This window comes from Pleurodeles waltl, chromosome 1_2 (assembly GCF_031143425.1).
Source record: "Pleurodeles waltl isolate 20211129_DDA chromosome 1_2, aPleWal1.hap1.20221129, whole genome shotgun sequence".
Classification (NCBI taxonomy): Eukaryota; Metazoa; Chordata; class Amphibia; order Caudata; family Salamandridae; genus Pleurodeles; species Pleurodeles waltl.
The window spans coordinates 1,200,079,746-1,200,106,345 of NC_090437.1; the positions used below are offsets into that span (position 1 = coordinate 1,200,079,746).

Sequence of the window (26,600 nt, forward strand, 5' to 3'; positions counted from 1 at the left end):
CACACACTTTTTGCCTGATACTGGTGTTAACTGGAGAGTTTGGTTTGGAATCCTTGTGACAAGGCCCCACCACCAGTGTTCTTTCCCTGAACCGTACCATTGTTTCCACAATTGGCACACAGCTATGTACCTTGTAAAAGTTACCAGTGGTACCAAGAGCCCTGTGGCCAGGGAGGGTCCGGAAGGGCTGCAGCCTATAATGTGCCACCTTAAGGGACCCCTAACCAAACACATGCACACTCCCTTGCAGATTGTGTGTGTTGGTGAGAAGAAAAAGATAAAGTCGACATGGCATCCTTCCCAGGGTGCCATGCCCACAAATCATGGCTTGTGGCATAGGTAAGTCACCCTTCTAGTAGACCTTACAGCCCTAAGGCAGGGTGCACTGTACCACAGGTGAGGGCACAACTGCCTGAGCAATATGCCCCTATAGTGCCTAAGTCCATTCTTAGACATTTGTAAGTGCAGTGTGGCCATAATAAGTACATGGGCCGGGAGTTTGCAATTATTCCACAGCCCCAAGATGGCTTCACTGAAGACAGGGAAGTTTGGTATCAAACTTCTCCGCACAACAAACCCACACAGATGCCAGTGTGGGTTTTATTGTGAAAGGCTCAGAGAGGGCATCTTAGAGATGCCCCCTGTACTTTCAACCAACCCTCTAGTGTGTGGCTAACCGGTCTGAACCAGCCTGCCACTAACAGACAAGTTTCTGACCCCATGAGGTGAGAGCCTTTGTGCTCTCTAGGGTCAGGGACAAAGCCTGCTCTGGGTGGAGGTGCTTCATTCCCCCCCCCCCCTTTTGCAGGAACTGCAACACTTGGCGGTGAGCCTCAAAGGCTCAGGCCTCCTGTTACAATGCTCTAGGGCACTCCAGCTAGTAGAGATGCCCACCCCCCTAATGTCAAGGTTCCTCTTCAGCTGTACCTAACCGTATTTCTGACAAGTTTCAATATATATGGGCATGTGGGTGTTCCCCTATTTATGGCTTGGAGCACTTGTCAGACCACAGTGTGATCTTCATATCCCGCAGCCTATTTTTCCACACTGTTGGGGCTACTACTATGGGGAAAAGCTTGAAGAAGGTGATGTTGACGCTCAATTCGTGCCATTTTCTGGGCTACTGCCCTGTGCACTACTTCCACAGTATAGCCCCAAAAACATGGCTGCCCGCTGCGTCCATGAATAGGGCTATCTGTTTGGTTGTCACCCATCCCTGTCTCCAAATGAGTACATTGAAGTGGCTCAGGAAGGAATCCTGCAGGCCTGCTATTAATCTGTGGTTAAACGCCTTGCAAACACCTGCCCTGCTAGTATAACCCTTGCTGGAAAGTTCAGCTTGCCAATCATTCTTTGAAGCTTTCTAAGTGTAGCCTTCTCTTTACTGCATAGGGCCTTGATCTCCTCTCAACTCCTTGACCTTTACTACAGGCAGCCTGGATGTACCCTCATTCGAGTCCAACTCCATGACCAGGAACACTAATTGATGTGGCTGGACCTAACGTCTTCTCCTCTACCAAGGGGACTCATAGCTCCTTTTGCTAGCTCTTGAAATGCCCTCAGCATGCTCAAACATTCCTCAGTCCTGGCTCATAGTATGAACATGAAGTCGTATAGGTAGTGCAGTTTGGCTCCCAACAGATGCCTCTTGTGTAAAACCCATTCTAAGAATGTACTGAAGTGCTCGAATACGAGCAGGATATAGAGCAACTCATTGGCATGTCCTTGTCAAAGTATACCTGGCCATCATATTGGAAACCCAGTAGACAAACTATCCAGGTGAACCTGGAGGAGTCGGAAAGCGGACTCAATATCTGCCTTCACCATGAGTGCTCCCCTGTCTGCCGCCTTCAGGAGGTTGATGGTGTCCTCCACAGTGGAATACCCCACTGAGCATGCTTCTGGGGTGACCCCATCGTTCAACAATGCACCCTCTGCGAACGAAAGGTAATAAATGATCCAGTACTGCCCTGACTTTCTTGGGGACTACCCTGGGGGGGGGGGGGGCGGGGGGGGGAATTGATGGAGATTATCAAGCCCTTGGGGAATGGAGGGGAAAGTGGACCTTCTGTGTACCCCAGGTCTTTATCTTTCTTGATTTTCCCCCCCCCCCACACACACACCACCTCAGGGTGTTCCTGTGCTAATTTCAAATTCCTCCTACCTGTCCAAGTGGAGGCGTCCTGAAAAGATATTGCAAATCCTTCCTCAAAGCCCTTAATGAATAAGCTAGACGTATGTATTTTTGTTAGTGTATTCATTGGCTGACCTTTTGAGTAGATGAGTATTGATGGGGGCTCGGGCTAGCCAAAAACCTGACCAATCTTTATGACCTCACCCTTTTACATCCCACCTGGAGTAATGTTCTTTTTGCTCTACTTGCATCCCGATGCTGGGTGTGATCCTTCCAACCCCCGCAGGAGGAGCAGGCATACCTAAGTGTGCATGCTGTCCCCCATGTGCATTCATTAGTGTCATACTTCCACCATATCGCAGGCGGCCCCCTGTCGCTAGGTGTTCTCCAGCTATAGAGTGATTTGTGTTTGTATGTCAACCTGATACTGTCCTGTCCTCCCTTGAAATGGGTGAAGCGTATGTGATGCACGCTTTCCCCGCCCAAGCCTTGACCTCTTTGGCCACCTTAATTTTATTGATGTACCCAGAAAGATCCTCCTTGTTTCGCTCCATCTCCGGATGCCACTGCATTTTTTACTTGAACTCCTTAATGTATTCCAGCCAAGCGTCACACGGATATTGTCTGTGCCCCTCGTGTATCTGAGACTCGTAGAGCCAGAAGTCAGCTGCGCAGTGCAGAACTTTCCCACTGTGACACAAGCCATTACCGTTAAGGCATCTAACCAGTTGTCAAAGTTCCTTTCTTTCCTCACTCTCTTCCTTTTCTTCCTGCCCTCTTCCTTCTTATAGCAGAGGGCAGGTCCAGGCCCTCCAATTGTATTTCTAAGAGGGTAACTATGTTGATAAATTCCTTCCTTCAAATTCTTTTACAGCTAGGAGGATCAAGCTAGCGAAACCTGACTCTTTAGTAACATTTGAGGGTTGTCCCAGTGAGGGCCTCATGTAGGATTCTGGTGCCTGGCTTGTTGCTACCGGGTTTTTCGCTGTAAGTGCCCTGCTAGCTGCCACGCTGCCCCATGCTGCTGTGGATGACGTCTCCCTTCTCACACGTATGTGAGTGCACTTCTGCTACTGGGTCGCAACCCCGTCCCCCCAACCACAGGGGGAGCCTGTCCTGTCCTGTCGCTACACTGTTGCTGCTGAATAGATAGGGGGTACATTTTGAAACTCCAATTGCACTTACGTGCTCACCACTGGATGTCTTCTCCTGGCACCACTGCTGGATCCTGCTGTAATGGCTGCAGACGGCGGGCCTGCTTGCCCTAGCCCTTCTTGGGTGCCTTGCTCTCCTCTCTTTGCCGCTTCTTTGACGTAGGCTCCACATCAGGTTCAGTGCTTGTGCCCTCTGAATCCGCCAAAGTACCTAAAGATCCACTTGTCGTCTGATTGCTGTGACCCAATCGCATGTCTTCATCCAGCTTGCGGTGAAACCAATCTTTCCCATGCTTCTGCTCCATCTTCATTCTGGTCCGCATCCCCTCAACTTCATCTAGTTGCTCGCTGTGGTGCAGGACCCCCATCTCTGATTGTGCTGTGACTTGTTGCTGTAATGTGGTACTTGGAGGTGGGCCTGGATCGCCTCCAGTCCTCCTATCAGTGTAGGCCTTGTCACACACCTGGCTCTTGTTGCGCTATGTGGTGTCACTGGGTTTGCGGCTGCTAAAAGAGGGGACTGGGTCTTGTCGCTCCGCTGGGCTGTCCCCATTTCCCTTAGTAGTGGTGGTCGCGTCGCCTGCCAGACTGTCCCTGGAGCTCTTTCTTTTTATCAATGAGCTTCAGGCCACTGTTAGGTGGTGTTAGGCCTCATGAGGTTGAGTAGATCGTGCAGCAAAGGCAAGTAACGCCCTTCAGTCCAGCAACCATTTAAAAAAATGCAGGAGCTTTAAGTCTACTGAACCCCCCGTATACGTCTCACAAAGCAGCAATTAAATTAGGGAAAGTTGCCTCCCAATGTACAAACTGGGGTTTTATGTCACTGCGTGCTTGCCTTCAAACAGGCTCGCAAGTCCACTAAATTGTGTCCCGCTGTAGCACTCGTATGTCCAAGTGGCCTCTTTTTTATTTTTTATTTTTATTTTTACAAAATAAGGCACTGTCGAAAGTGTGCGCAAAAGAGGCCTTAAGTAACCCTAGAGGAGGGATTCACGTGAGCAGATGGGAGTAAATTTGCTGCACAAGCCCTTTAATGGAGCTCACCTCTAGTGGATGGGGCTAGGTTTCTTCGATCTGGGCCAAGTCAGAGATCCTCTCTTGCTGGACCCACTGGCTGCCGGCGATGAAGGCAGTGAGGAGGGGGACCAAAAGTGAGTGGCACAATAGAGCCTGGGCCCCTCTCGAGATGCAGAGTTGCGTCGCTGATTGCTCAGAGGTCCTGTCCTCTGTCTCGGTTGTTCCCTGAGTTCCAACGGAGATATGACTGGCTCTCGTGCAGCAGAGGCTCGTCTCTGGGCATAGAGCGATCCTCTGAGTGGACTGCTCCCCGGATCGCGGCGAAGGTGAAGTCAGGTTGCCGCTTTGCAAGCAGCAGTCTTCTGTGCTCACTGGCCCCGCTGGCTGTGATGTAGGTAAAGTTAAGTCTCTGCACAAGACAGCAGTCCTTCACCTGAGTTGATCCTGGCCGCATTGGTGATTGGTTGCTGGTCAATGATTCAGGGCCAGCGCCCTGGGAAAAATGCTGAGTTGCATCACCACTAAGTGCAGCGGTCCTCCGTTGTTTCCTAGTGCACTGGCGGTGCTCTCCGGGTCGCAAAGAGAAAGCCAATAGAAACATGGAGGAAATCCTGTAAAGTCCTGTCCCTTGTAATATGAAAGTGCCCAGAGTGTGGGGGACAGCGCGCCTTTTAACCTCTCTGTACCCCTCGGGGGAGGTGTCTGTGTGTGTGTGTGTGTGCTCTTTCCTATTGGAAGGTTCAAAATATAACGTGGCCCCCCACTGACCCTTTTTTCCTTTGCGCTAAACATGGTGCACTTTTACCTGGTGAGGGGAGGATAGGGGCATCCAAATAAGCAGTCAAACTGGTCCATATTGTCCATGTCGGTCGTTATGGCCCCTGCTGTCCCCTTCATGGGCGGCCTCTGCAAGATTAGGCTACACATAGGGGAGCTACTCAAAGGTAGCTAGAGAGCTACTAGTAGCTCCCAAACAACTTGTTTGAGAACCTTGTGTTAGAGACATTCATTTCATGGATGTGTGGTACACCCGTATGGTTCAGAATGAGATTACACATTCTTTTTGAACGTACACCGATCTCATTCCAGAATCAATCAATTAATATCTTGGCAATTACTCCTGTTGCATAAACTACAACTTTCACGAAGTTCTATGAGGTTTGCTTTCAAACCCACAACTGACAAAGGTGAACACGGTTCTGTGCTGAATGTGAAAGAGAGGTCACGCCTAATACATGTTGAAGTAAAGTTATTGCTTTTGGGTTACTAACAGTCCCTGTAAAGGAATCAGGGGCACTGTGGTAACAGAAACAAACCTATTTTGTTATGCACAATAACGCACACACCTTGCGCTAAGAAGAATAGATACTTTTAATTCAAATAATTGATTTCAACAGGACAGACCTGTTCCTCAGTACATTTAAAATAACTATGCAGGATATCATGATAAACAGCAAGAAGGCATGTTGGGAGCAACATTAATAAAATGACAATTTCTAACATGGTTAAAATGTAATTTGAAACAGAACACTTAAACCTTCTGTATGCTACACTAAGAGAACATGGAATGCAGAGTAACTTGCATCCTAGAGTTTCTTAGAGAGAAGCAACGTACTGCATACCTTGTTGACAGCATGGAAGAATGAAGGCAGTGTTCCCTGCGAAGGGCAAACGCACGCGCTAGCGGCCGTCCTCTGGGGCTCTGTATTGGCATTGGGCGAGATGTACCATTTTCGAAGTGCATTGGAAGCAGGTGAGACTGTCTGTGGCAGAATCTTGTGAGATAATATGGGCGAAGGACCTCTCCTGACAGTTGGTCAAGTATACTAAATGTTATCAGAGATTGTAAATTCTGACATAAGTTTAGGAATGCCTGCCATAGATTAAGTGCATCCCAGGTGTTTACTTATGAACATTTTATAATGAAAGGATGTCAATTCAGGCTACACTAATGTGGCTACATGTGTCTGTATTTGTTCTAATTTGACCTTGACATGGTTCTAAGTAGACACTTATCCTAGACTGATGTCACATCCGGTGTTATATCTGTCATTAGCCGAATGATTGACGCTTTCACGGTTCTCAGAAAGATAAGGTCAGACAGCATCTGCATCAGTGGCAGCCATGATAATGATTCTGCATGAGTTGGAAAAGATGATTACTTTATAGTACCCAAGATGGAGTCTGATGTTAGGACTTTACATCATCCCTGGCTTGTACATCTGAATGTGACCTCTCAGGGGCATTTCTGATAAGTAGGATTTTGATCAAATGTGGGAAAATACACACTCTCAATATTCTAAGTTATGTTATAGCTAAAATATAATGCATGATACATAAATCATACAACACCAAAGGTGAATAATAAATCATGAACAGGCTTATATAATATGGGATGAGCAAAGCAAAACATGATTTTTTTGAAGCACTGCATTGTTTCAAGCAATTGGTAACCATCTTTATATAATGTGATCCATCTGAATTTTTTATGCATGTCAGTGACTAAACATACTAGTGATGATATGAAATAGGCCAGATCAAATATATGCGGCATCAAAAAGAAAAGCAAAAATTTAAGGTCTTTGAGAAATTGAGTTGTGAGCCCTGATCAAGCAGCAACCACAATTCTTGTCAGGGTCAGGGTGAGGCACAAGCAAACCCTATATTAACCTGTGCTCACCCTCTGGTAGATTGGAACAGAGCAGTCAGGCTTAACACGGAGGCAATGTGTAAAGTGTTTGTGCAACAGCTCAAATAATAAAACAGTGACAACGCCACACAAAGAATCCTACACCAGGTTAGAAAAATAGCACTTAATTTAGTAAATAGAATAAGACCACAACGACAAAAATGCAATAAGTAGAACTAGAGTTGTGAATTTTAAAGAATAAACTGTTAAATGACCATTAGAAGCCAAAAACGCCAATGTCAAAAGTTCAGGCTGTCCATGATGGAGCGAGGGCTGGCTACTGGGACCCAGTTAAGCCTGCTGAACCAAAGTACCTTAAATCTGGGTTGCGGAGCGATGCATCAGTCCCGAACCACGATGTGGCAAGGATGTGCCAGTATACCCTATGCAACAGTGTAGATGCGTCTGTTCTGAGATGACGAGACTGCGGTGTGAGTTCCCAGTGCGTCTATGTTGAGGATGCTTTGGGCAGTCTCTGTGATGCGCCGATTCGAATGAGCACAGGGGCTGCGATGCGGAGTTTCGTGGACGAGGCTCCTGCCGAGAAAAATGCTGCACTGTGTGTTCAAAAGCCTTTGTGCTGGTTTCAAGATGCTCGAGGTACAGCAACAAATCTGGTTGCGCCGGTTCTGACCCATGCAGTAGAGGTGATTCAGGTCCTGCAGCAGAGGATGTATCAGTTTCGCTGGAGCAAGCACCTTAGGCCCACCTTCAAGGATCCAGTACTGGAGTGGCATAACATAGCAGGACAGACTCACAGATGGCAGAGACCAGGGACAGGGTGGTTGGAAGTCTGTTGTGTCCCTGAGACATCAGATCAGGAGGCCAGCCAACTAGACCTTGGAGTCACTTTGGGTTCTAGGTTGGAGATATTCAGGTCCAGTTCTTTTCACTCCCAGGCAAGAAGGCAGCAGGCATAGGTCAGGGCAGAAAAGCAAAATCCCAGCAAACAGAGGTCCAGCAGAGTGGCAGGCCTTCAGCAGCATTGCACAACTTCTTCCTGGCAGAGTATCCACAGCTACAGAAGTGAAGGCTTCAAGGAGATGCCTTTGAAGTGCACAGTGTCCTGCCCTGGCTCCAGATTCATTATGGGGGGTTATGAAGCCCTTTGTGTGCCGACAAGACAGTATATTCAGATGTAAGTGAGGCTGTGTCCAGCTCTTCCCTCCCATCCTGCCCAGTATGGTCCACTGGGGTGTCAAACTTGAATAAATTACCTACTTTCCATGGGACAGGTTGCTATATAAATCTACTTGTCCTGTAGAAAAAAATCTACTTGTCCCTTTGGTGCTATGTAGTGCGGCAACAATTTATGGCAGCAGTCTCATTATATAAGAGCTCTGATGATAGCCTCTCTGATTATGCAAGGGCTAATACTATTGTAGGGCTTGAATACTAGCAATTTCCTTATTTTACCACCTTTCTGCAGATATACATCCTGGGGCTGGAGGAAGCAGTAAACAGTAGTTCCAGGGTTGGAATGCCTTTGAGTCTGTGCATACCTACTAACTTGATTGTTTTTACAATTTTCACCAGCTGATCTCCAATCTTTTTGCATACTGCGAAAGGTTGGAAATTTACTCCTGACAAAAGCAGAAGTAGTAGTTTGTTCAGGGTTGGTTAAAAAAAAAAAATGGTTTGAGGGAGTTTGAACTTGTAAACGCTCAGTAGATTTTCGCATAAGCAAATCTGCACATGCATATTTGCTTGTGTGTAAATACAGTACACAAGTATTGTCTGGGAGTACGATTTCCTGGTCTACTTCTGAACATTCTTGTGACTTCATGAAAAGCCATAAGTTTGCACTAATGTAAAGATATATATATCATGGGTGCACTTCTGTGACTTTCTTAAAGAATTGGACCCCTAATTAGGTCTGGCATTAACCAAGATCTTTTGTTTTTATAAAAATTTGATTTCTCTCTCTGTGGGTCATGGCATTGTGCTTTTCCAAAAGTAGCATATCTTCACACAAATTAGTTTTGTTCAATACCAGGAACTACAGTGGCAATGTGTGTTTTTTGAGACCAAAAATATTTTTGTTTTTTGCCAATGTTTGTTACATTGGTGAGGGCCAGAAAGATTCCACAACAATAAAGATTTACAAAAGCCATGCCAAAACAAGACAAGCATTGACAAAACCAAAAGACTGGTGACCAATATCGGATCGGTTGGCTTTGCCAATACTTGTTTATTTTCATGTTTCCCATGCTCCTGTTGAAACTGGCCACACCACTTTTCCATCATGAATATTTTTGGAAATACTAGTGTGCCTCAGCACGTTTTACTAAATGATGCTTCAAAGAAATAGTACCTAAAATTTCACAGTAAAATGTTTTTTTTCCTACTTGCATTTTTTATGAACATTTTATTTTGAAAGCAAAAACTTATCAATCTTGCTTACATGCGTCTGCAAACATTTATGTATGATTAGAAAGCATTCTGGGAGCATTATGCCTAGCCTCATATTGTTAAACTTTTCAAACGTGTGAGTACACTTTTTTTTTTTTCTCTACTGGAACCACTGTCAGTGCAGTGTGAGCTTACAACATTTATTTAGAGCGCTCAGCCTAATAATAAATGCTCAGCATTAATGAACCATAACTACAAATTCAAACAGCATTAACCTTGGGGCACAAATATTACCTCAACTGCAGACAGTTCCCTTTCTGTTAACTGTCAGCCAAAGACTAATTTAAGAGTTTTTCACTACCAAGACATGTAAAATGTAAAAGTACATGTCCAACTTTTTAAACATACTGCACCCTGCCCTTGGGGCTGCTTAGGGCCTACCTTAGGGGTGACTTGAATGTGTTAAAAAGAAAGGTTTGGGCCTGACACAAGGCTTACTTTTCCGAGTAGAAAAGGCAATTCAAAAATGCACTCTGCATTGGCAGGGCTGAGACATGTTTAAAGGCCTACCTAAGTGGGTGGCACAAACCCCTGAGCACATGTATTACACTTTACTAGTGACTTATGAGAAAATTATTGGGTAGGTGCCAGTGATGGCATAGTTTAAGGAGAGAGCAGAAGCAATTTAGCACTGGTTAGTAGTGCTAAAGTACAGAGTCCTAAAGCCAACAAAAACAAATTCAGCAAAACAAAGAGGAGGAGGAAGGCAAAAAGTCTGGGGATGACCTTGCAGAATGGGCCTTTTCCAACAGTCTTATTTAAAACATTCTCACAGTTCATATTTCATGGTTGCTGTGGTATCTAGTGTGAACATGTGTTTGGTTGACTCGCATGTTGATTTCAGGAGAACATATCTTCTGGTTCACACGTAGCATATGTGAGGCAATTAGAGAATCCTGGTAGTGCATGTTTATGGACTTTTGAGAGACTAGCAATTGGGTGCTCATCTAAGGCACTCAGTGGTAATTTCAGCTCCTGCTCCAGCTGTAAGTCCAAGATGATTTCAGTCACAATTCATGGAACAGAACACAGGTTTCACTTGTGTATCGTCCATTTTGTAAAATAAGAGCATTCAGTGCTCGTTGAGTTAAGATAGTCAAGCATGTCCCATATGACTGCATCTTTGTTCAGCTGGATACATGTACTCCATGTTGTTGATTTCCTTGTTGGAACAGGAGGAAGATACCACAGCCGATAAGAGTATGGTGATTGGAAATCCTCCAGAAAGGCTGGAGAAAGTGTGGAAAATTATTCAATCAACCCAAATACTTCCTTATAGTCAGTCGCCAGACCAGATGGAATGTTCTTTAAAAGATGCACAAGACGAATTTTATATAATTTGCACGATATCTGCAAAATGTGTCTGGTATTGCATGTGTAACAGCCTCTGAATTTCTGAAGCAGTTCTTGCTATCTGCAGATTATCGGCCTGATTACAACCTTGGCAGAGGGGATTACTCAGTCACAAATGTAATGGATATCCTGCCCACCATTTTACAAGTTCCATAAGACATAATGGAACTTGTAATATGGTAGATGGGATATCTATCATGTTTGTGACGGAGTAATCTCCACCTCTAAGGTCATAATCATCCCCTATATGAGGGCTTGAAAAATCTACTCAACCACTAGCTATCAGGAGTCATATTTTATCAGGTCGAGCTATTTTTAGAACCAACTTGCCCTTTCTGTCGAGTGGACAAAGAACATGTGTTCTGTTCAGTCAGAAACTGAATTAGCAATTAGGATGCCTTTAAATCTTATTCTTGTCACATTTGGTTTCTGTACAGAGACAGATGTCAAAAATCAGTTTGTCTTCTTGCAATGCAGTTACTTTTGCTTGTGACTGAAGAGTTTCAGGATTTTGTAAGGTGAACTGCCTGACCCATGTGAAAAGAGAGGCTGTTGGTATCTGTTTTTTCCTAACACAAAACATTAATAATATAACTAAATCAACTTCACAAACATTTCAAAATATATTTCAGTAGCTGTGAAAGGCCATTTTTTGGTACTTGTGTGATGAGAAAAATATTTTAATAGGATGAAAAAAAGTCAGAACGCTTTACTTGGTGGAGTGCCAATTATAAATATGTTTCTGAAACCCAGTATTCACAGATTGTTAATACACTATATAGTTTTATCACTAAAGCTACAAGTTAGTGGGAAGGTTTTTGGACATATCTTGGAAATTTACAGTCTGTAAAAGACAGTGCGCTACCACATCATGCTTTAGTTATATATTAAGAGAGTGTTTAAACATAAAAGCAGGTTGTTTGTAAATCTGGGCCTTAGTCTATTTAACCAAAGAAAATAGTTCTTTTGTACAGCAGAAATGCTGAACACACATATTTGAAGGTGCACTCATATGTGAGAATGAAGAAAAAGGTGACTGCAAAATACAATATTTGCCTAGGATCACACAATTAGTGACCAGTTTCCGGGTGAAGTACATTACAGTTAGGTCGAGTAGCTTATTCAAGCTACTCAACCTGCAGGTCCAGTGCCATTTTAATGATTTTTCAAGGCCTGTATATGTTTCAGCTGCTGAAGTCAAAGGAATCTTTTCGTAATAAAACGGTCAATAGTTTGTTTAGATCATCTAAACACATAGATTTCATAACTAGCTTAGGCCAGGGCATGTTTCTAATGATATTCTCAGCTGGCAGGAACAAGGTCCTTCCACAACACTGTATTGTTTCAGAAACCGTTATCTGATAAGTCTTCCCAGGTTCCAACCCACAGCAAGTAACATTTGTTAAAAATAAATGAAAGCCGTAATTCAGGAGTTCATGATGTGTGGGGATGGATGCAGTGGTGGAAACAGATAAAAACAACTCGAGCCTGGCATAAAAGAGCTACTCATTCCATGCAGTGATGCAGTATCATACATAAGGGAATGTCTAAGAGAATGCCTGCACTTTGCTGTACTAATTAATGTACATGGGACATCTTTATATTAATTCAGACAGATGTAGGAAAAAGGAAATTTCTATGAATGGAACAGTTGTGAATTGTGCATAGTTTCATACCAGCAAATGGATTTATATTTCTAGCAATCATGAAAAATGAAACCGTGCATCCAGGTAATAGGTGGAGTGTCACTAATTATGAATTTTGCATCTTCCATTTGTGATCTACTTAATAGTGTGTATGTGAGTTCTTCCTTTGCCATTGTTTTCTTAGTAAATATTAAATTGTTTCAATCATGGCTGTTTCATTGAAGTTGCCAAGGCACAAAACCTGATCTGAATGTTTGTAATACTCAATCTAATTGCATAATTGCTCTTAATTGAGCCTGCCCAGTTTGTAACAAACCCAAGTCTCCTTTTATGAGGTCTAAGACTGAGGACAGAATATAATTTAAAGAGTACATTCTTTTAGAGAGCATTCCATTGTCCATAACTTTAAGAACGGCATGCGTGTTTTATTGATCTAGCTACCTAATTCTTTCTGCAACTTCTTTCTCTGAATATTTGTTCAATTTATTATGAATGGGATACGTTCTTGTGGCCATGAATCTTTTGTTTCTTTTAGGATGTGGTCCCAGATGAAAATTAGAATAGTCTATATTTGGTTTTATACAAAAACCATAAAAGCACACCAGGGCTCAGAAAATCAACTTGGTGAGTCCTTTTTTTTTTTTTTTTAGCTCAAGCTACTGTTAGGACCTACTGCCCCTTCTGGCCAGTTGACGACAAAGAACAGATATTCTGTTCAATCTGAAATTAAAAAAAGATATCTTTAAATCATGTTCTTGTTACATTTGCTCTGTGTGCAGAGACAGAGGTCAAAAGTCACTGTCTTTTTCCATTCTGACTGCAGAGTTCCAGGATTGTGTAAGATGAACTGTTTGACCTGCAGTAAAATCTGTTAAATGAAAGGCTAGGTGTGTGTTGTCCTTAATTAACTAAGTCAACTGCACAAACGTTTTAAAATACACACCAGTAGCTATGAAATACCATTTTTATTGTTTTTCAGTGTGATGAAAAAAATATTTTAATAGGATGAAAACACATAATAACACTTTACTTGGTAATGTGCAAGCAATACATATGTTTCCAAAAATCTAGTTTCAGAGAGTATTAATACACTACATAGTTTTAGCAGTAAAGCTGCGAGTTAGTGGGAACGTTTCTGGACATTTCTTGGTAATTTACTGTCTGTAAACGACTGTGTGCTACCACATCATGCTTTAGTAAAATATTTATTGAAAGTGAGTGTTTAAACATAAACTGGAGAAATACTTCTGCCCTGAAGGCAATGCTAACAGTAAGCTAAGGCAAGTCCTGGATCATATATACCCTATATGTGGGCTAGATTCTTATTCTACATGGCGCAAACATTTAGCGCCAGATTTACAATGTTTTGGTACAGGGCAGCGCCGCAAGCCTCCTTGCTGCGCTGCCCTGCATCAAAACAAAAGGGCAGGAATGTGACGTATCAACAAGATACAAGCCTTCCTGTCCTTTTCCCCTGCACTGGCGAACAAATTGCTGCACTGCACCAACGCAGGCACGCTTGCACCATGGTGCAAGGGTGCCTGTGTTGCGGGGATGATTGTTTTTTGTGCAGGAAGAGGCACCTTCTAGCACAAAAACAATCCCAAGAGGAGTTAGAAAGAGGAAAAAACTGAGAGAAATAAAGATATTTCTCCCTTTTGGTTCACTTGTGCGCTCACCCCCCCCCCCCCCCCCCCCCCAAAGTGGCACAGGGTTTTGACGCATTCCCATGTTTACAAAACATTGTAAAACTGGGAATGTGTCTTCTCTCCCAAATGCAAAGTAAGACGCTGCTTTGCCTTACTCCATTTCTACAAGACCATATAAAGCCACACAAAGTGGCTTTGCGTGGCCTTGTAGACATGGGTCAGCAGCCTGCGCTGCCAGTGCATCAAAAAAAGCGATGCAGCGCAGGCCACGTGTAAATCTAGGCCTTAGTCTGTTTAATCAAACAAACGTTTTTTTTTTTTGTACAGCAGAAATGCTGAACTCTCATATTTGAAGGTGCACTCATGTGAGAAAGAAGGAAAAGGTGACTGTAAAATAAAATATTTGCCTCGGATCACACAATTTGAAACCTGTTTACGGGTCAAGTACATTATAGTTAGGTCGAGAAGACTATTCAAGTTACTTGACCTGCAGGTCTTGTAACAATTTTATGATTTTTCGAGGCCTGCACATTCATCATAATATCCTCACTAATCACTTACTGGTTAGCATTATACACATGGATAAAAAAATTAAATTATAAAAAGCTTATTCATCATTAGAACGTCAAAGTTTAAAACAACATTAGGATACCACCGGTTAAGAAGTAATAAAACATGTAATGAGAACTATAAATTCTAGGACTAAAATGCATAATGTATTCAAATTCTTGAATTAATTCAAAGAAATTGTTACAATCTATATCGTGGCTTTGCAAGTGTCTACATCTGAGACGCCATGCGTACAAGTATCTGGATGGTGCAAAAATCAGCCATGATGTGGTATCGCCTTTAAGTATTGTGACAGTGGGCCTCATTTGTTTTGCTGCCAAAATGCTGCAAATCAAAACTAACCAGGTTCTCCTATATACATAATATTTAAGGACACAGAAATAGAAAGTGCTCTTCGGTTTCAGAGTGAGACAAGCAAAATGGGCAATGAGAAAGAGTTATGTGCTTTCCACCAGCAACAATATCAATTGCTTTGTAAAATGCCATATCTAAATTGCAGGTATGTTTTAGCTTGTGGGGGGGAACAGGGGGTCATTTCCGTTTTCTTTTATGAACTCTTTGCAATGCAAATTGTCTTTGAACTGCAAGAACCTTTCTGTTAAAACCTCCACTATACCATGACTTGACATGCTAAAGCCAAGAAATACTTCCTTTTGTATAAAGTACCATTACTTCGTGCAACGATTCTCTCATGGGGAGCGGTCAGTTGTTAAACCAGACTCTGATCCAGTATGCTAAGGGTCGAAATACTGCTTTATGGGATATGTTGTTTAATTCCAGATCCAGTCGCATTGGGGTCAGGGGCGCATTTTAGTGTAACCCCAGAATCAATCTCCTAAAGATGTTTTATATTTTTACAATTGCCTCTATGTTCTGGAAACCACAAATCACAGCTGTTCCAGCTGTTGTTGGCATAGCTTCCCTAAACTACATATGGTAACTAATACTAGTGCATGTGTATTATAATGTGGGTCTGGACGATTCAACTTTAGGGAAGGATTGTTGGAAAGAAAACAATTCATACCAGTTTCAGAAGGCTCCAGTACAGAACTGAGTTGAATTATAGGTTCCTTTTGATATTATATCATTTACATTTGAGTTTGACATAAACATTTAGAATTGCCAATTACTGAACAGAGTTCAATTGACCTTTGGTATGTAAGGTTTCTTTAAGCCCTTCATTGTCCCAGATCCCGAACAGGTAGTTTGCTGGATAGTTTTTTTTTTTTTTTTTTTTCTTTTCCAAGAAAAATTATTCTTTCAGTATTATGCAAGCCCAAAAAAGCCTTCTTTGCCTTGGTTCTGGCAAGATTTGATTCCCCAGATACTCTTCTCATCAATATTGCTTACCAATACTCCTATCCCTAGATAGCGAGATTTCAAATAAACTCAGTAGAGTAAATCAGTTTGTTGGTTTTGATTCGATTGTTTGGAAGCTGTTGTGGTATCTGTAAAAAAAAAAAAAAAAAAATGTTGAAGGGCGTGAGGGGAAATAAGGGAATTTCTTTAAGAAAGTAGGATGACTATCGGGAGGCAGAGCTTCACAATGTTCTCGCTGTTTGTAAATTTCTCTAGGATAGCTAGTCCTATGTATGTAGTAATGTCCATAGTCATAGTAACAAGACATTTCTTTGTATTTGACTGAATTGAAATTGGGATCGTCATTACTCAAAGTAGCATATGCCTGTAGATCAGATAACATTTATTTAGCAGTCTTAGTGTCCTCGTCATCTGAAATGGAAGCAGGTATGACATTCATTGAAACTTTCATCATATGTGGTAATTGCAATGTCTCAGTAGGTCCCATAATCTGGTGTGGAACCTTCTCCTATGCTAGGCCCTCAGGCACAGGATAAGCTATGATGTTCACAGAGTAGAGACCTCTTCAGGCTCTCTTAGATAAAGAGTCCGGTTGTAGTTCAGAAACCACATGTAATGCAATTGTTCTTGCAGGGACAAAATGTCCATTAAGTATCAATAGAACGACGAGTGTAGTTGACCGCCACAAAAGAGAAAGAAATGTTTGTAAAGCGATCCAGGCATAGGACCACAGTGGAATCCGGTACTTGTCATGAAACCATTGAAAAGTGCAAAGCATCTTCTAATGGTGAGTGACAGTAAATCGTGTTGAAAAGTCCTCTGTAATACATACAAAGTCATTCTCAATATCATTGGTCTCTTGAGGCTGTCAAGAGGGCACCAGTTCATATGATGTGGCATCAAGTGGTAGTTAATTATAAGTCATTGAGTTGCATTGAACAGTGGTGACGTTAGCATCTGGTGCATTTGTAGAACTCTGTGTTCTGCGTAGTGTTGCATTCAAATATCCCCGACTGGGAACTTGAACTAGTAATATTAGTGCTTTGTTCAAGCGGTAGTGCCTTCAGAGTAGGGAGAGGTTGAGGCACTACTATGAATCGTCCTTGGTGTCTGTGAAAGCCTGCTGTAAAGGGTTGGCCACAGTGCTTTTTTGGTTGGTCAAAGGACACCTGTCTGTTTCTCGTTGACCCAAGCAAAGGAGAGAGAATGATTGTTCTGTTGCCTTTTACCCCAAGAACTGTGATGGGCGGTCTTTAGAATGGTTCAACAGCTTGCTTGTCGTGGACTTTATTACGCAGTAGGCCCCCAAATTTAAGAACCCACCCATCCGAAGCAGTGATGACCTTTTCACAGATCACACATCATCTGAGTTAACATTAGACAGCTTGTCTCTGACTTCTTGGATATTCTGCAAAACATACAAATTTTTCCCAAGCCAAAGTTATCTTCATCTTCTACCTTCACAGGATTATCTAAGCCAGGCAGATACATCGTAACTCTGAAAATAAGCTCCTGTTGAGTGTGTCCTCCTAGTACTCATCTGGGCTAGTTATTTAATGCTCACTGGACACTAAAGAATATGATAATAACTAACATTTGCACTTAGTACTCGAGCAGTCAAGACTTGTTTAATCATGTTGACCTATTTAACAATACCTTTCCAGCTTTAAGTGGGTTGGTGAAGATGCAGGCAATGTTGCAGAGCAGACGTTGAATCTGTGTTAGCCTTGGAGGCAAACACAGGACCATTATCTGAATGAAATGAATGAATTGCCCTAATCATAACCTTACTACTGCTGAAGCTCTCGCATTTCACTGTGGCCAAGCCCTTAAGAATTGAGAACATGAATCAGTTGCCACCAGTATGTACTCCGATCAGTTGTCTGAATGAAGTGGGCCGATGTGATCCAAATAAATCTCCCAGAAGGTGATGTTAGAGATTAAGGGAGTTGGCAAGGGGGCTTTTGACAGTAGAGGGTTTAATCTGCTCACAAATGTCAAACTGCATAATCCCTAGTCTACTTGTATAAAGCAGGCCACCAGTAATGTTGCTGTAGCCATTCCTTCATGGGCTTTTTTGATTAAAACTAATTTGGGTAGATTATTACGTTTTATATAGTCTCTTGGTAGTGTGATAAAACATTTTTTTTTCTGAATTAAGCATGTAGGAGTATTTATCAGGAAAGCCTGCAGGAGGTTTCCCACTTTGCTTGGTTGGATTTGTGGCTATTAAGAAATGTACATTTTCGTTTAAGATCTAGTTAGGATGGCTGTTCTGACAGTCTGAATTGCAGCTTTAGTGGCCAAATTGGCCTCCCCATTCACTGTGCTGTGGCAGGCGTTCACCATTTTTTATTACATATTGTACAGTTCTTAGAAAGATAGGGTCAGACGACATCTGCATCAGTGGCAGACATGACAATGATTCTGCATAAATCAGAAAAGATGGCGACTTGCAGTACTTGGATGTTGTCTGGGCCCTACTTAAAAATGGAGTTGGAACGTAGGACTTTATTAGATTGATTAATATTGATGGTCTGGTTTCGTCAAACTATGCTCCTCCTTCTGAATGTAGACCATTTGACCCTCCTCCCAACTAGTGTTAGGAACTGGAAGTTAAATGAATAGCTTTTAGAAATAAGGCTGTAAGAGCAACTGTCATGGAAGTCAGTCATCACTAATTTATAGAAAATGCAGCGGAAGTAGTGTAGGATGTAGTGTGGGATGTTGCTAAGGCAGTAGCAAGAGTTGAACTTATAGCCACCCTATTTATTTTGTTAACTTAAGATACCTTAGAAATTGAATCCTAAACATCAAATTTAGGACCTCACAAGCACTGACTAAGCTGCTTACACAAGACCTCTAAAACGTTGAGAAAAGCTAGAGGGAAACTTAAAAGCCTAATGATGGGAGAAGCTGTCTGAAAGATGCTTTTCATCCAGCAAAATTAGTATGAAAAAGCTAATAAATTGGTGGGCATATAAGATTACAAAATTCAACCCAGAAGACATATAAAACAGACTGGAGAAAGTTATTTCCTCCTGTACATATTGTTCTGTCCTATAATCCATCATTGGTTAGCAATTCCCAAGAGCCCAATGAGTTCTTGTCAGAAATTGCCCTTATGTTGATCCCACTTTAATAACAACTCTTGAAGAAATCAGGTTGTCTGCTGAGGTTTGGAAGTAGATTCAAGCTTTGCCAAGGCCACTGGCATAATTCACTTCTCTGCCTCCTTTTATAAAGAATACAACAATGTCCTTGCTTAACCCCTTTGAAAGCTTTTCAATTATTTTTTTGGTATTGTGCCAATAACTCCTTCCATGATGGATTCAAAATTATGGTTGCTATTGAAACCTGATGTGTAACAAGTTTTTAGTGTAGGTCCTTAAGACCAATTCTAGTTCTTGAAAGCAGTGTTAGAAATTTCGCAAACATTTTGGTTGGCAGATTGGATGAGGTTTGTCCTAGTCTGATACCACCCTACAAGTCTGGATTCACCAAACCGAGTAGAAGTCTAGCAGTCACTTAACGTTAGAAAGGAAGTAAAACACCCTGTTGCTTTTCCCCCACTCAATGCTGAGAAGGCATTTCAACAGGTTAAACGTTTAAGACATTTGAAAACACAAGTTTAGGCTCTCCCATTAAGAGCTACATAACATAGATTTGTTCTTTCCCAGGTGAAAATAAAGATCAATGACAAGCTGACACCACCTGTGTTATCATCACATGGTAAAAGACCATGTTTCCGGCCCCTCAACTCTAAGTTGTTCTTCTTCAGAACCACATGTCAGGCCTCCAAAAATCTACTCGCCCGCTCGCTTTGGCGAGTCAGTTTTTATCTGGCGCTAGTTTGCGGACCTACTGGCTGATTCTGACGATACATCTCAGGCTGGAAAAGAAGAGGTGTTCTGTTCTTTCAGAAAAAGAATGAGCAATAAATTCACCTTTTACTTTTATTTTTATCTTGTCGCCCTTGTGTGTTTACAGATTGAGGGCAAGTATCAGGCTATGTCTTATAAATTGCAGCTCATTTTATCATGGATTTCTGTGTTTACTTTTCTGTTTAGTTAGAGTTTTGGAACGTTAACTGACAGTCGTGCTGGGGTACTGTGAGTGTGAAAGGAAAGGCTGTCAGATGCCAGTTTTTTCTAACTCGTAACGGTTAAATTCCTTGTAAAGGAACTGTACAAATATTTCAGAATATTCCAGCAGTTACCACAGCATATTTGTATTTTTTTGTAATTCTGAAATTTGATAGAACCAAAGATTTTGACTACTTTTCTTGGTGATGTGCAAATGCTAAATATTTGCTGAAACCAGATTTCCACACATTATCATTTTTACAACATAGTTTTATTAATACAACTGCATGCTGGTAGAAAATATTTTGGCCATTCAATACAAAATATGCTGTTCTGCAAATGACGATATGCTACCAGAGCATGCTTTAGTAGTGTATTTGCAACAGTGTGCTTCAAAATACAACACTGGCTACATCCCAGACTCTTATCACTCTCCTGCTGCCTGGTTGTGTCTCATTTTCATACTTGTTCTTTGTATGAACCTTGAATTTTTCATACTGCCAATGACTTCACTGATGTAACATTGATGCCATGACCTCCCCCCACTCTGAAAATTGTTCCTGCACCACTGGTTCTATTTGGCTGTTTGTAGTGCAGGCTCAGACACCTATTCTGTCTGGATTTATAGAGTGCATGGCTACCAAAAGGCTTCCCAGTGCTAGAACCTGCACCACTAATGACACTTATGCTATTCAAAGCTCTTTCAAGATAAAGACTAAGCGATAGAGAGCCCTGCTTCTGATGGATACAACTACCTGTGGATTCCTCACCTCATGAATACTCCCATGGCGCCAGCATTCGACGGAAATCTTCTTACTAGTCTCTGCACGTCGACGAGGACGTCACTGTCTCGCACGCGACGCCGTCTGACGTCATACAGGCAATAAGAGGTCCTCGACGACGTGCAGACGTCAGTTCCCTTTTTTCCGTGCATTCGAAACGGTTATCTTCGAGGGAGCAACTGTTACTCTTGCGGTTACAGTGTATATCTTGCTGCGTACTCTTTCTCTGTGGAAATAATGTCGCAGAGAAAGTCTGGATTTAAGCCTTGTCGTGAGTGTGGTGGCAAGATGTCGGTGACGGATCCTCATTCCGATTGCCTTTGGTGTTTGAGCTCCGACCACGACGTCTCGACTTGTGATTCATGTCAGCACATGAATCCGAAGGCCCTTAAAGAACGCGAGGCGAAGCTGTTTATGGCCAAGTCAAAGGAGAAGCATCACAAGAAAAAGTCTTCTCCAAGACATCGGCGTCATCGAGACTCCCGGCGTCGTAGAGAATCTCGGCGTCATTCAAGGGAGGCTCGTTCCAGGTCTCCAGATCGGCGCCGGAGGACATGGGAGGTCAGCCCCACGGTGACGCCGCATCCTTCGATGCCGTTGCTCTCTCCGGCGTCTCCAACTTCGCCTGGACAGGCGTCGGTGATTGAGGTATTGGAGCCTCAAGTGTTTTCTCCGGCGCAGACGCCGAGGCCGGCATCGGGGTCGCCTCCGAGTCAGGCACCCCAGTATCCGGCTTTTCCCACCCCTGGAGCTGATAGTTCCGCATTCTTGAATGCGATGTATGCCATCTTCCAACAGATGGCTCCAGGGGGTGCTCCGGCTGGGCCTTTGGCCTTTTCTTTGGGTGATCCTGCGCCTCTTCGGCCGGCACCCTTTATGCCCTTTCTCCCGTTTGGGAACGTGGGCTCGGCGCCAGTGTCGGTGCCGGTGGCCGCTCCGGTGGCTTCGGAGGGATTGGCCCCAGGGATTTCCATCCCGTCGACGTCGAGATTTCGGCCTGTGACTCCGGTGGGTCCATCCGTTTCAACTGCTCTTCAGTCGGCGCCGAAGTTACCTGTGGCGCCGGATGCGGCGTCGGTGGCTTCGGAAGATCGGCGCCGATCTCCGACTTCGGCGGAGGTATTGTCGACTCCGCGGATTGAGCAACGACTGCATTCAAGGAGGCGTGCTCTCCGGGTACTAGAGGAGCAGGAGTACCAACGAGCCCTAGAGGAAGGAGAGCTAGAGGACTCGGGTGATGGGCTGCGTGGACTGGAGTCGGCCAGTGGGCTGGACACTTCCCCTGAGTGGGACCTTTCGTCCCCGGGGGAATATACCGAGGAAGCTGCTTCCTTTCATACAGTGGTACGGAAGGCAGCTAGTTTTTTGGACCTGCCTTTGCCGGTGGTGGAGGCGAAACAAAACCTTTTGACAGAGGTGTTGCATCCGGCCTCAGCCGCGGCGGAGCCTCTATTACCTTTTAATGACGCTCTGCTGGATCCGGTTTTAGAGGTGTGGAAGAAGCCGGCATCTTCCCCAGCAGTTCACAGAGCCGTGGCCAGGAGGTATCGGACGGCTCCAACTGATCCTGGTTTCCTATCTAGGCACCCTACGCCGGAGAGCTTGGTTGTGCAGGCCTCCTGTTCGTCCAAGTCAGCGCCTGGTTCTTTTCCGACGGTGCCGGGGGACAGAGATTCAAAAAAGCTGGAGGTGCAGTCGAAGAAGATTTTTTCGTCCTGCAGTCTGGCTTTAAAAGCCACCAATGCAACCTGTATCCTGGGGAGGTATATTCATGCTCTGATGGATGACATCTCCTCTTCGTTTACAGAGCTTCCCCAGGGTCTTTTGGATCTTGTCTCTGATGCCCAGGCTGCTGCGACCCAAATTATCCAGACGGGACTGGATACCACCGACTCGGTAGCCAGAGCAATGGGCACAACTGTGGTGGAAAGGAGACCGGCCTGGCTCCGTAACTCGGGCTTTTCGGCAGATGTACAGTCCACATTGTTGGATCTCCCGTTTGATGGGGACAAACTGTTTGGGGCTAAGGCTGATTCGGCCTTGGAACTGTTTAAGGAGAGCAGGGCCACGGCTAAGTCGCTGGGACTCCAAGCTCCTTCTTCCACGGCCTCTTCCAGATTCTTCAGGAGGTTTCGTGGATTTGGGCGTGGCTCTTCCTCCTCTTCCTTTCGGGGAAGATATCAGCAACCTGCCTCTTCCCATCCCTATAGATCTTTTAGGGGGAGGGGTAGGGTCCGCACCAGGGGAGCTTCTCAGCAGCACTCTGCCTCTTCCTCATCCTCTGGCGGGGTGCAGCAGGGGAAGCAGCCTTAGGCTTCCACCATTTCCCACTCACTCCTCTCCTGTAGGGGGAAGATTACAGCATTTTCTCACCAAATGGGAGACTGTTACGTCGGACACTTGGGTTCTCAGTGTTGTGGGAAAAGGCTACACCCTTCCCTTTCGGGAGTTTCCGCCCCTCATCCCGCCCCGCCCTTCGTATTGTTCACAAGAACACCTCCTGTTGCTAGAACAGGAGGTAGAAGTCCTCCTTTTAAAGGGCGCGGTGGAGTTGGTCCCGGAGCAGGAAAGGGGTCAAGGAGTTTACTCAAGGTATTTCCTGATTCCCAAGAAGGATGGTCGTTTGAGACCAATTCTGGACCTGAGGATCTTGAATTGGTTCCTCAAGCAGGAAAAGTTCAAGATGCTGACCCTAGCACAGGTGCTTTTGGCGTTGAACATGGAAGACTGGATGGTGTCTGTCGACTTGCAGGATGCTTACTTTCATATCCCGATACTCAAGTCACACAGGAAGTATCTCCGGTTTGTGGTGGGATCGCGACACTACCAGTTTGCGGTCCTTCCGTTTGGTCTTACTTCAGCACCTCGAGTCTTCACGAAGGTGATGTCGGTGGTTGCGGCAGAGCTCAGAAGGAAGGGAATAGCAGTATTCCCTTACTTGGACGATTGGTTAATCAAAGCCAAGTCCCCGGACCTTGTGTTGCGTCATCTGCAGTCAACAATCCAGTTGTTGTTCGACCTGGGCTTTTCGGTGAACGAGCCCAAATCTCACCTAGAGCCCTCTCAGCGCCTCCTGTTCATAGGGGCAGTACTGGATACAACATTGGGTCGGGCCTTTCCTCCGCCTCAGCGGATTCAAGATATTCAGGATTTGGTTCCAATGTTTCGAAATGGAGCGGTAGTTCCAGTCCTCAAGGTCCTTCGTCTGCTCGGTCTTTTTGCCTCCTGCATTCTGTTGGTCACGCATGCTCGCTGGCACATGAGGGCTCTTCAGTGGTGCCTCCGAAGGCAGTGGTCTCAACACAGAGGGGATCTAGAGGGTACTGTCAAGATCTCCAGAGATGCTGCTGTGGATTTGAAGTGGTGGATTGCAAGCAACAATCTTTCACAAGGAAAGCCGTTCCAGCAGTCGCCACCAGTGGCCACAGTCATAACGGATGCTTCCACTCTAGGGTGGGGAGCTCATCTGGGGGATCTGGAGATCAAAGGTCTTTGGTCTCCAGAGGAACAGATTTTTCACATCAATCTGTTAGAGTTACGGGCTGTACGTCTGGCTCTCAAGGCCTTCCTCCCTTCCCTTCGTGGTCAGTCGGTACAGGTCCTAACGGACAATACTACCACGATGTGGTACATAAACAAGCAGGGAGGAGTGGGGTCGTACCTTCTCTGCAGAGAAGCTCTTCGACTATGGTCCTGGGCAAAGGACCATCGGATTTGCTTGATAGCAAACCATCTGGCCGGAGTTTTGAACGTGCGTGCGGACAGTCTCAGTCGCCACTTCTCGGCAGACCACGAGTGGCGTCTCCATCCAGATCAAGTCCGTTTAATCTTCCAGAAGTGGGGGTTTCCTCGGGTAGATCTGTTCGCCACTCGAGAGAACGCGCATTGTCCGTTGTTCTGCAGCCTTCAGTATCCGATGCAGGAAGCGTTGGGGGACGCGTTTCAAATGACCTGGTGCGGCCAGTTGCTTTACGCGTTTCCTCCCATACCCTTGATTCCTCGATTATTGAGGAAGATTCGCCAAGACCGGGCTCTAGTAATCTTAATAGCTCCGGATTGGCCAAGGAGGGTGTGGTACTCCGACCTTCTCCAACTCTCAACGTGCCCGCCGCTCCGTCTCCCTTTCAGGGCAGACCTCCTCTCACAGTCGCAGGGGCAGGTTCTACACCCCAACCTCCAGAGTCTGCACCTACATGCCTGGAGATTGAACGGGGCAACCTGAGTTCCTTCTCTCTCCCGCCTGAGGTAGTGGATGTTATATTAGCGGCCAGGCGACACTCCACTAAATCTATCTACGCTAATAGGTGGTCTAAATTTGTTGCGTGGTGTGGAGAGAGGCAGATTGATCCCTTACATGCTCATCTATCGGACGTTTTGTCTTTTGCTCTATCTCTGGCGCAAAAAGGTTGTGCAGTGGCTACCATTAAAGGTTATTTATCGGCCTTGTCAGCCTTCATATGTCTTCCAGACCAACCATCTTTATTTAAATCCCCTATTGTTATCAGATTCTTGAAAGGTCTTCTAAATCAATATCCTCCAAAGCCATTCGTTATGCCGCAATGGGATTTGTCCTTAGTCCTGACTTTCCTTATGGGGTCCCCTTTTGAACCTATGCATTCTTGCCCCTTGAGGTATTTGGTTTTAAAAACAGTCTTCCTGATAGCTATAACATCAGCAAGGAGAGTGAGTGAGTTGCAGGCCTTATCAGTAAAACCCCCTTATACAACTTTTTATGGGGATAAGGTGGTGTTGAGGACCAAGGCTGCTTTCCTCCCGAAGGTTGTTTCACCCTTCCATTTGGCTCAGGCAATTACTTTGTCCACGTTCTATCCTCCGCCTCATCCTTCCAAAGAGGAAGAAAGACTGCACCGTCTGGACCCAAAGAGAGCGTTGAGCTTCTTTATCGATAGAACAAGGGATTTCAGGCTGGAGGATCAGCTGTTTATTGGATACGTGGGCAAGAGGAGAGGAAAGGCAGTCCCCAAGAGAACACTATCCAGGTGGGTTGTTCTTTGCATTAAAATATGTTACTCTTTGGCAAAGAAGGATCCTCCTGAGGGCATTAGAGCTCATTCCACCAGAGCTAAGTCGGCCACTTCGGCCTTAGCCAGAGGTGTTCCTGTGGTCGACATCTGCAAGGCCGCAACTTGGTCGTCCCTTCACACTTTTGCAAAACATTACTGTTTAGATTCTGAGGTTAGAAGGGACGGCCATTTTGCACGGTCAGTGCTGCAGGATTTCTTGGTTTGACCATTTAGGCACCCACCGCCGGGCGTGGTACTGCTTTGGGACTCTATTCATGAGGTGAGGAATCCACAGGTAGTTGTATCCATCAGAAGAACGAGTTACTTACCTTCGGTGACGACTTTTCTGGTGGATACATTAGCTACCTGTGGATTCCTCACGGTCCCACCCGCCTCCCCGTTGCCTTTATGGTCTTGCCAAGTAATCCTTGAGTGCGCTCCTCTTGGTCTTTGAGGGTGCAATAGATGTATATATAATATATTTATATATATATATGTGTATATATCTTTATGTATATACTTGGTGTGTGTATATATTTTAAAAGAGAGAGTTTTTTATATATATATATATATATATATATATATATATGTACATAAAAAGATTTACAGTTATTCATACAATGTAGTGTATTTTACAATATAATGGATGTTGCCTTGCTCTTTCATTGCATTGCCTGGTTGTTCTCATGCACGTAAAAAATGATTGGTACTGACGTCTGCACGTCGTCGAGGACCTCTTATTGCCTGTATGACGTCAGACGGCGT

At 44.3% G+C, this 26,600-nt stretch overlaps 1 protein-coding gene across 3 annotated transcripts in view; it reads left to right on the forward strand.

Annotated features, from left to right (window-relative positions):
• Positions 1-26,600, forward strand: part of HAUS3 (HAUS augmin like complex subunit 3) — a 173,779-nt gene that overhangs the window by 9,096 nt on the left and 138,083 nt on the right. Inside the window, exon 2 of one of the 3 annotated variants that reach the window (XM_069203755.1) lies at positions 12,941-13,029. The exons of the other annotated variants lie outside the window; for them this stretch is intronic. The gene's annotated coding sequence lies outside the window, so the exon portion shown is untranslated. The remainder of the gene's footprint in view (positions 1-12,940; positions 13,030-26,600) is intronic. 3 annotated transcript variants of the gene reach the window in all.